Raw genomic sequence first — 10,416 nt, forward strand, 5'->3', positions numbered from 1 at the left:
GATGATGAACATATGCTGAAACAATAAATTGTTAGATGAGTTATAAAGAAAAGCTTTCACACCATGAGGGCAGTGCAGCAGTGTAAGAGGTTGCCCAGAGAGGAGCAGTTACCTGTAGGAACACAGTTTGTGGTAACTGGACAGGGACTGTGGCCGAGCCTCCTCCCCAGTGGGCTGCAGCTGTGGAAAGCAGCGAGCAGCATTGCAGGTAATGAGGTGCTGAGGTGCCTGACCCACCACCAGCGGGAACAGAGGGCTCACAGGTGCCATGCATGAACCATCAGGGGTATAAAAGGTTGGGCTGAAGACTAAGAGAGGCAGATGCTTGCAGCTTCTTGAAGTGGTGTGCTGTTACTCTGCATGGGCAAGTGCCTGAAGCCTTCTGCTGGGATATGGTGCTACTCTGTATGGGTGAATTCTTAAAGCCTTCTAATGTATGGTGACACTCTGTGTATCATGGCCCTCTCAATGGCAGCATATGCAGCAGCAGTTAACATCTTTGGAGGTTTTTCAGTTCCAGTTAGATGAATCCCAGAGGTCACCCTGTTAAAATATAGGTGGTTGGCCTAGAGTCATTCTGAGGTCTTTTCCAAACTGAGTTTTCATATGCTCTTATGTTGTGTCCCCTGCTGGATTTCTCTTTTCTGAAGAAAAAGGTTCTCCCTTATATGGAAACCATTTACTACCATTGAGCATTTTTGTTGCCCTTCTACCTTTTATTGTGTCATTTTTGATAAAGCATAACCAGAATTAGGTAATGCTTTTCAGAAGAGTGTGCACTGAAAGCGTTCAGTGCTTTGTTCCTTGATCCCTCAGTAGTATCTTTGGCCTGGTTTGCCTCTCTGACTGAACCTCACTATGCAGTAGGTATTTATTATACAATTATACCCACCTACTGTGGGTAGGTGAATACTTGTCAAATGGTCACAGCAAATTTACAACCTGTTATTTCGGATATACAATTTAGCCCAGTTGCACTCATTGACCCAGCTTTTCACCTCTTGTTTAGTGTCTAATATTGTTAACTCCTCTTGCAGTACTTTCAGTCAGGATAGCTCTAATCTCATCTGGGGTTTTTTTTGCATCAAAAGTTTAATTACAGAATAAACAGTAATGCAAGTTATATATTTATTTTATATTTTGCTTTTGCCTACTTTCAAGGCACCTTAAAATCTGTTAGAAAACAAAAGCTCACTGTCATAGGAGAATGAAGATGTAAATTTCTGTTACTTTAGTCCGTGCTTTTATTCTTCTATTTTTTTTCCCCCGGTACTGTTTTAGATGGATTTTCTTGATCTTCTAGTCAAACATGGCTTCCATTTCGAAATTATTTGTGTAGTAGCCTTCTTTACTCTGATGTTTAGCCTTGATGTTCTTGTTTTGTTCCTTTCAATGTTATTTGGCTTGCTAGAGCGTTTACTCAAAGTCTCTGCTGTGATGTTTCCGTAGCTTTTGGCTATTCCTAATAAATTTTTCTTGATAAAACTTCTGGGGCATAATTAATAATTATGTATTAGACCAATTCACACATGTCTCAGGAGGAACTTAGGAATTGCTTCTCCTTTTGAGTATTCCCTAATTTGCTGTTCATAGAAGAAATCAATTATGGCATGGAAAACCACAGCCTTTGTGTGTGGTTTTCGTGACATCTACTTAACTCGCCCAACAGACTGAAGCCCCCTTCAGCTTTCACAGTCTCTCCAGTTCTGTGGCTGTGTGGCAAGTTGTACATACTTATTATGGAACCTCTGATGGGTTGTGAAGGGAAGGGTTGTAAGATTTAAGCTACTGTGGAAAAATGTCTGCTTTTCTAAAGGAAGGGTTTACCATGTCAGGAGTTCTTGCGTCATTTTTATCCTTCAGTGGTTCCTGGTGTCCTATTAATGCGGCATTCCTTCATTGAAGGCTTATGTTTAAGGCTGGTAATGCAATATGGCAAGCAATCTGTAAACACTTTATTTCTCCATTATCATTGCTTTTATTGTTTTAATAAGTGTAAGGCTGACATTTGGGTTTGTTCTTTCCTGACTGAGGCTCTGAAGCCATTCAGCTCTTTCAGAGGCCAGAATGTTGACACCGAAGCGGAACCCCAAAGCCAGAAGGCCTCAAGAGAAAAGCACTAATCAGTAGGGAAGGGAAAAACCCTTCTTAAGTTTCATTTACATAAATTACATCTTTGCCAAGAAAGCTTTTTCCAGTGTTTTCAGTTATGTGTTTGTAATGTCTTTGTAATCTGGCTATGGAAAAACAGAGACATTGCTGGATAGGCAGGTAGAAATTATGTTCATGGAATGGAGGGGAAAAAACATAGAGGAGATCCTCAGGCACTTGTGTATTCACAGTACAGAAATGTAGTATATTAACTATCACTTTGTCTTGAACTGTAACTATCCAGATGAGAAGATGAAAAGACTGACCATAGCCAGATGTCTTTGATTCCAAACCACAAGAAAAGATGTATCCACCAACCAAGGAAAGTTTGAGGCCATGAGCAAATGTTGAAAATGATGCGAATTTTCTTAGATCAGAACCTGCTAATTGTTGCAGTGCTGCAGTACTTGCATCTATGGACTAGGCATTACATATCAGATAACTTTTATGAATAGTCTTTTCAGCCACTTCTATGGAGCCTTTACTGAAAATGTGTAACCCAATAACAGACCTGTGAAAAGGGAAGGTCATCTGGTTCGTATTAGTGACTGAGGCCACCTCTGTGTTGAAGACTAAAGGTGTTAAGGCAAGAAAAGAAGCTCAAGACTTTGAGATTTTGGTGCTCTGTTACCAAAGGAGAGAAGTTAGTGAAACATGTCCTTAGATTCAGGCCTGTCCAACTATTGGCTCCACTGAGTGCTAAGGCAGTATGTATGAGCCATTTACATACTGGTTGGAGAGAGGGTTAATGGGCATTTGTCCCTCCATGAAAAAGGGGACCTTGGCTTAGGAGTATTTTTGCTCCCTCCTCAGTCTACAGTGGAAGTGGTTTAGGGTGCTGACTGAAAGGGAGCGAAAGATACCATTTTAGGCGGCAGTGGAGGAAAAACATGAAGAGACTCTTGTACTGGGAATGAATAAGATATCATTTTTATTAAAGGGATAGGGTGCTTGGCAGACACATCTGCATGTGGTTAGCTGATCCTGAAAGAGAAACCTGTCTGTTTCCTCTGCTGTCAGCTATCTCCTCAAAATAAACTTATCCTTACAGATTGAAAAGTACAGATAGGTTATCATGAGACAACTATTGCACATCTGGTAACCATAGGTCATGAGGCAACGTTGGCCAGCCAAGTGTGCTGCAAAGACTGTCAGCAGCACTCCATCCATTCAAATCCATGCACTTGTGCTAGGGTCATCTCTACAACATAGTCTTGTAAGCTATTCACTTACTACCCATGTTGTGTCAATTTAAATAGGTTTAGCATTTAGTCTAATAATTGCAAACCATCCTGGAAGTTTGCTATTGATCTCATTTGGCTGTTGTGGGGAACTAAACTGTTAGTTCGGGGTTTCTGGTTTTGTTTTTTGTTTTTTTGGTTTTTTTTTAGTTTTAACCTTTTGATTTATTAAGGGAGGCAATTTAAAACAGGACAACTTTTATTCCTGTTTGTTTTCGTGTCTTTTCCTTCTCCAGATTCAGTGAGGTTGCACAGGTGATCCTGTCGGCCTGTCAACAAGCCTGTCAATGTAAACATTTTGATTAAATCCAATCTGTTTTAACCAAGTCTATCAGGCATTTCTGTCTTCTGTGGCCTGTTGGGAAGTAGAACAATTGATCCAGTTCTGTTAAACATCTAAGTCCAGATTACACTTTGAAGTGAATGGCGTGGCATCCATTGTTTGGTTGGAGCAGACTCAAGAAAAATTACTTTTTACAGAAGAACACGGACAATTTTATATTTTTAGTTTTGCAGTGGCAGACGTCTTGATTGCTAACATTCCCAAATTCTTCAGAAAAGCCTCCAATTACAGGACAGTTAAAAAGCGTCTGGGTGAATTTCAGTAATGTTGCAATATGGAGAACATAGTGAGACATATGGAGGACAGTGAGACAGCTAATTTGGCAGCCATGAATCTATTCAGCAGTTTATAGCAGGTCTGCTTGTGGACATCTGACCTCATGTTCACAGTAAACATCAGGCTACATTCAGTGTAGGAGGTAGGACTGGCACAAAGATGAGACATCCAATGTGGCAGAAGTGTATGACACAGCCATCTAAGGCTGGCTGCATTTGTTTGGGACAAATGCACACCTTTAGTGTGCCTCCAGGATGTAAAGAAGCACTTGTAGGCACTTGATATCTGATGGACAGATATCCTTCTGGAGGATCCTTAAGCAAAGTGTAAGTGTTTATAACTGCTCTATAAAAGGATCAAAGTCTGCAGAAAGATATCTGGAATTGCCTTCTCTTTTTTTGTAACATGAAGCCCTAACCTGGTATACAGAGTTTTCTCTTAAAGTGTGAGATCCTGCCACCCTCTCTGATGCTAGGCACCAGTACTGCTCACTGTCACCCTCTCTCTCTGGGATGATGAATGTGGAACTGATGCCTTCACAATGACAGATCTTCAAAGTGGGAGCCTCTCCCCTCCCACCCCACCCTGGTGCATTGTTTATAGCCTGATGTTTACAGTCTTGTGGTTAAAGAGCTTCCTGGGAAATAGGGGTTTGACTGCCTGCATGACAGGAGGATATTGCACTTCAGCTTCCTAATTACCACTCTTCTACTGTGTGAAAAAGGGAGGGGGTGAATAAATCTCTGTGGACTCTTTTAGAAAGGCAGGAAAAACTAGGGAGTTCTTGAGAGCACTGCCTGAGCAGTTTTCAGGTGGCCATGGCAGAGACACTGGGGAGAGCACACTCCAGCCACCAGGTACTTTTAGGATGCCATGGTGGTGTCTGTTTCTCTGAGCTTGACTTCAAGGTCCCAGTGTGGTGCTCATCAAGTTAAGGTGGATGATGTATCAACTTGATTAGATAGGTTTACGATTAAACTTTTACTCTTGATGCTCCATTTCTGGTATTTCACATGCTTGTGATTTATTCCCCCCCCCCCCCCCCCCAGCTCCTAGTACTAATATTCATCTAGGAAAGTAGGGAATGGCTGAAACATAAATAGATGTATTTTAATAAACAGAGGTAAGTGGATCAGTCTTGTGCTGAAATGAGATCTCTTTTGGATGTCTCCTTTGGGTTTTACTTGTGTACTACTGAGCTTCTCATAGCATGAGTCTTCCCAACATATTTAGCAAAGATAAGAGAGAGAAAGGCTTTGGGCCTCTTACTGATAAGATGCTGAAAAATTTTTCCTTCCTCCTGTAAACCAATATACATTTGCAAGCTGAGGAAACTGGTGGAACAGAACAGCTTTACATTCCATCCACTTTTGCTAAGGCTGGGAACAGCTGGCTCAAGAGCTTTGTTCATCATCTAATTTGGGGCACTACAAAAAGGAAAACTTCACACAGACACAGGCTTTCCAGACCTCCCTCATAACATGGAATTTTCTCTGTTGTGCCTTCAAACCCTATGTCCTGTATAAAAAGCACACAGGAGATAATTTTTTCCATATTTTCCCTGTTTGTCTCCTATCTATTCTTTCCCAGGCTGTGGCTCTGAGAACATAAGCATGCATAGTAACAGAGAGAGGGAAAGAGGGTTTCAGCATTCCTATTTTAATACTTAAGCCCTAGCATTCTTATACAGCTACTTTACATGTTTACCCTATCTATATATTACAGTTCAAATGTGCAATGAGACATTTAAAAGAAAAAAGAAAGGACTTTTTCTACAATCAGTAAAATTTTCTATCGGCTTCTCGTAACTTTAGTCAAGACTTTGGTAGTGATTCACTGCTGCTTTTTTTTTTTTTTTTACTCTGCTCTGATATAAACAGTTTTCTGAGGGACAGAAAGTCCCAGGTGTATTCTGTCTTTGAGATGTTGCATTGAAGTAAGACCTTGGTTGTTCTTTTGCTCCTATGGTATCTGGATTTTTGGCCCAAGGGAGTGCATGTCATGAATTAGTGGTCTGTGGCATTTAAATGCTTATCATTTCTTGTTTCCTTAAGAAGCTAAGATAGTTCAGTGTATTAAATAAACTGGGACTGGGTGGAGTAAGTAGGAACATCTGCATGTCTTATGTTATGACTCCCCTAGCAGTCATCTGTAGTGCTGTATGGTTCCAGAAAGTCTCTCAAGCATATAGATGGGGGTGTTCCAACAAGCTGGAACTGCTGGCTGCAGCTGATGTTTCAGCAAGTTACTTTATCTGCAGCTGCCTTCATCTGTTGCTGAATTTAGGGAAGAATATCCTTAGATTTTGTATGATGGAGGAAAAAAAAGTAAAAATACAGAAATCAAAAAAGAAAAGATGAATACCAAGTCTAACACACTGAAAATGCAAGGAAGTTTTAGGAGTTGTCAGTGGTTCCTTTTAGGTACATGGTAAGATAACATTAGTAGGATGAGCTCCTCCAGTTCTGTCACTATGACAAAATCCACTACTGTTGAGGATGGATTTAAATGATCATGTAATCCAGTAATTATGCCTAATTCTTACAGATAAATCCATAGTGACAGTATTGATCAACAAAATACAAATAAGTATTTAAAGCAAAATCGTGCTATCGCCCTTCTTCAGATCTATGAACAGCTATTGTAATAGTTAACTTCAACTCAATTTTTTTTCGTGTGTAATATTAGTTTATATGCCATGAAAATACACTGCCTCACAAGAGAAACAGCTCACAAGTTCCAGCAACCACAATAGCAACTTTCAATTTGCTTCATTTATGGTTACTTTCTCAGTAGATTTATCTGATCAGATAAGAAGTTTCTAACTGCGCAATCCTATTTTATTTTGGAAAACTGAGCACAATAATAAAAAGGTGTTTGAGAGAGGGTTTGCAAGTTGAGTAGCACATCTCAGCATCATTCAGCTGCCATTTCCCCTACTGCAGTTCTCACCCTACTCTCTTTTCTGCCCTGGCTCAGCCCAGTGAATGATATTGTCCCTCTGCTGCTTCATTCTCTCAGTTCTACTCTAACTGAATAATATTTCATTCTGTACTGAGCTTTCAAGAACAGTATTGCTAGTTCATAAATGGAAACTGAATTGGTTGGATTTAAATTAAGATCCCTGGGGTTTTATTGGCTTTAATTGATTTGGGGGACAAGGTGATTTGTATGTTCAATTGCATCTTTACTGGAAATGAGCTGTCTTCCTCCTTTGATAATTTAATGCGTAATGGAGGGAAAAGAAAGAACATTCTGTATTTCTACTTGTCAGGCTGCAAACAGCTGTGAAGGCACATGGGCCATTCAAGAGAAATGCCTTTTACTCAGAAATGGTGGATGCTGATGAAGATCAGAAATTCTGCAGAGAGTGAAGAAGCCCTAAGTAACAAGCGCTAAAGCCAGAACTGGTATTTACAAAGGGATTTAGGTTTAGAAATTGATATCGTCGTGTGTCTTGAAGATGGGGATAGTCATGAGGTAAATTTTTCTGGGTTTTCCATTCCCTGTAGTATTCCTAATCATATTGAGTCCAGGGAATTGAAGTTTCTCCTCTGTTAAGAACACAATTAGAAATCAGGCTGTTAGTAAAAGTCACAACAACTGTGAAGATCAGAGAAACAAGCCTGCTTGGTCCACATTTCTATTTGTGAAGCAAGCTTTTCCAAAAAGCAATATTACATGTTAAACCAGCTGAAAATTAAAAAAAAAAAAGTGAAGTATTCTCATGCTATATAAATTTTGCTTTATAATTAAGCACATTTTCTGTAAGTGGATTTTCCTTCCTAGAGAGACTGAGATCTGATAACTTACTAGTGGAAAAATTAATTTATAATGGCCAAGATTCACTCAAGATGTTGCTGTTATTACTTATGGTGTAGGTGTTATTACTTATAATAAATATCCTTGCATTCAGAATGAGTTTGTAGTTCATACCTCATATGAGAAAAACACTAACTTAAGCACAGCACAGGACTTCTCTCCTAGTTTGTCCCTGATGTACTGGGTTTGGAACCCACGTTTCTTTGTGGATTTAGCTGTGTTATTACAGTGCAAATCTGGGCATTAGCCCCAGAAGCAGTTCCTCACTTTCTGCTTGTGTTACTGTCTAGCAAAACTGATGTGGGAATTAGATGCCTGAACTATTCTAAAAGTATGAACCCAAGCTGAATGCAATAGCTGCAGCTTTCCTGCTGAACTGAGATGATCACTTTGTCTCAAAGGGTGGCAGCTGTATCCATTAACCTTATGAAAGGTTTCCTAGAGACAGCATGAAGCTACAACATAAGTCATGTAATGCTCTGGTTCAAAGTGCAAGTAAATAGTTTGGGGTGTGGTTTTCTTACTGTTCATAGCAACCTTTTAATCATTGCTTCTGGCTTTGGAGTAGACAAACTGCCAGTAAAGGTTCAGTTCTAGGTCTTTTTCATTTCACAGTTAATTTCACACTGATATCCCCCAATAGCCACAAGGAGCTATTCTGACAGCTGGATATAGCTGGAGCATAGTGGTAGCCAGACTTTAGAAAGGGGAAATTCCCAGCAAGTCAGTTAAGCTAAATCTGCCTCGTGAACTTGCCCACAAAACTTCCAAAACTTTTTGGGTCCAACAGAGCACACATCCCTACCCCCAAATCAGGTATTTCATTCCTAGTGGTAATTGATAAAACCCTGTAAATCAATTGATTCTGTTCTGAGCTAAGCCAACTCTAGTCCTTCATGATACCCATATCCTTAGGAAGCAGGGCTCTGCTCAGTATTATCTTCCTGCCACCTTTACCAAGTTCTCCTCTATGGCATGAGTCCTGTCTGAAAACTGTGAGGAAAACTCAGAGAAACTCTTACATTAACTACTATTTTAAGCCTGTAATATTGGATCAGGGAGAACACAGAACAATGTAATCTTTTTTCTGAATCAATCAATAGACAAAAACTGCAACAGTGGCTTCAAATTTGTAGTACATGATGCTTCAGCCTGCAAAACTCAGAGTTTTTGAACAGTAGTTGAGACTAAGGCATCTTTAATGACTGCTACGGAAGCTGCTCCCCAAACTCCTGGTAAAAATAGAGGAGTATTCTCCATGTCTGTATAATTATAATGAAATTAAATAAGTAAATATGTGTACACTGGCCCATATCAAATACAGGAGACTCTTAAGAGGCTATTTTTTTCTGTAATTTTTCTCCAGAGGGGTAGGTTTTATCCGAATTGTTTTTCTGTTTTTTGCAGTGGGAAAGTAAAGCACTTTAAAAACATATTGACCAAGTTAGTTACACATAAAAGGACTTTGGAGCCAGAAAGAAGAAAAAAGCACTTCTAATTATAAATCAAAGAGACTCCACCAACTTCAGAGAAGTTGGAGAGAAAGCCAGGATGAGAGAAGCTCCATGTTGTGGAGAAATTGAGCCCAGCAAAAGGACACTGAGAGGATCCTATCCCATCTATTTCTTAAAAGTGGTCAGGGGAGGATGATGAGGTAATGATATAAGTATTTGTTTTGTCCATGCCTACCAGTACCTTATTCTTCTTGAAGACTATTCTATTGGCCTGAATAAAATTTTGCTGCTTTATGGTTTTTGAAAGTGTACAAAATCTGTCTGTAGGCCTTGACTAAATGCCCCTTGAAAAGTTAGTTTTAAATTAAAGTGCCAGTAAGATAGGAGATATTAAAAGATAAATTTAAAACTGGTGGGCAGTTTTAACAGATAGTTCTAGTATGAAATTCTTCTCATGAAAATGCTTCATGTCTGAAGCAGTATCAGGATTATGAGAAAATATGTGCTATATTCCAGTTTCTGATAATTGAATGACTAAGCAAAGGATCTTAAATAATCTGTGCTACACAGGAATCACAATGATTGTATAATTTTACTGTTTGTGTGTATGGTGGCTCATTTTCACCTTCATGAAATGTTCTTAAATGCAAAGAGGTAGACTTGCAGGAGGATATAATGGAATAACAGGAAATTTGAAGTGTTTAGGACAAATGGAATTGCTTTACTGTTCTTTATTTTATTTTGATGTTTATTACTTTCCTTTTGCCCTCCTCCCTCATAAATAAGTTCGCAACCAGAGATTTACTCTTCTTTAGCAATTTGCCTGAGAATTTCCAGTAGATGACATACTTTAAAAACTCTGAAGGTCCTTGAACTAGTTTTAGTTTTGTTCTCATTATTTTTGCACATATGCAACTTTCTTTATGTGGCTGTCACTTAGCAGCATAATTGTTCCAAGCCAGTTTAACAAAGGAAAGCTCCTTTTAGCACATGATAAAGACACATTTGTATCCTTTCAATTTTCTCCAGAAAGTTGATGCCACTTGATGGTGGTTGAATATAATAATATCTGTCTCTGGGTAGATTTAATATCAAAATAAAGTAAAGCAGTGTGAACATCTGATTAACA

General features: G+C 39.2%; 1 long non-coding RNA gene across 1 annotated transcript; it reads left to right on the top strand.

Annotated features, from left to right (window-relative positions):
• The first annotated feature begins 334 nt into the window (after positions 1-334).
• On the top strand, positions 335-9,532 carry LOC135443326 (uncharacterized). Its single transcript, XR_010438965.1, has 3 exons — positions 335-405; positions 7,286-7,491; positions 9,241-9,532. It is a non-coding gene; the product is annotated as an uncharacterized LOC135443326 (long non-coding RNA).
• The last annotated feature ends 884 nt before the right edge of the window (positions 9,533-10,416 follow it).

Source organism: Zonotrichia leucophrys, chromosome 2 (genome assembly GCF_028769735.1).
Source record: "Zonotrichia leucophrys gambelii isolate GWCS_2022_RI chromosome 2, RI_Zleu_2.0, whole genome shotgun sequence".
Classification (NCBI taxonomy): domain Eukaryota; kingdom Metazoa; phylum Chordata; class Aves; order Passeriformes; family Passerellidae; genus Zonotrichia; species Zonotrichia leucophrys.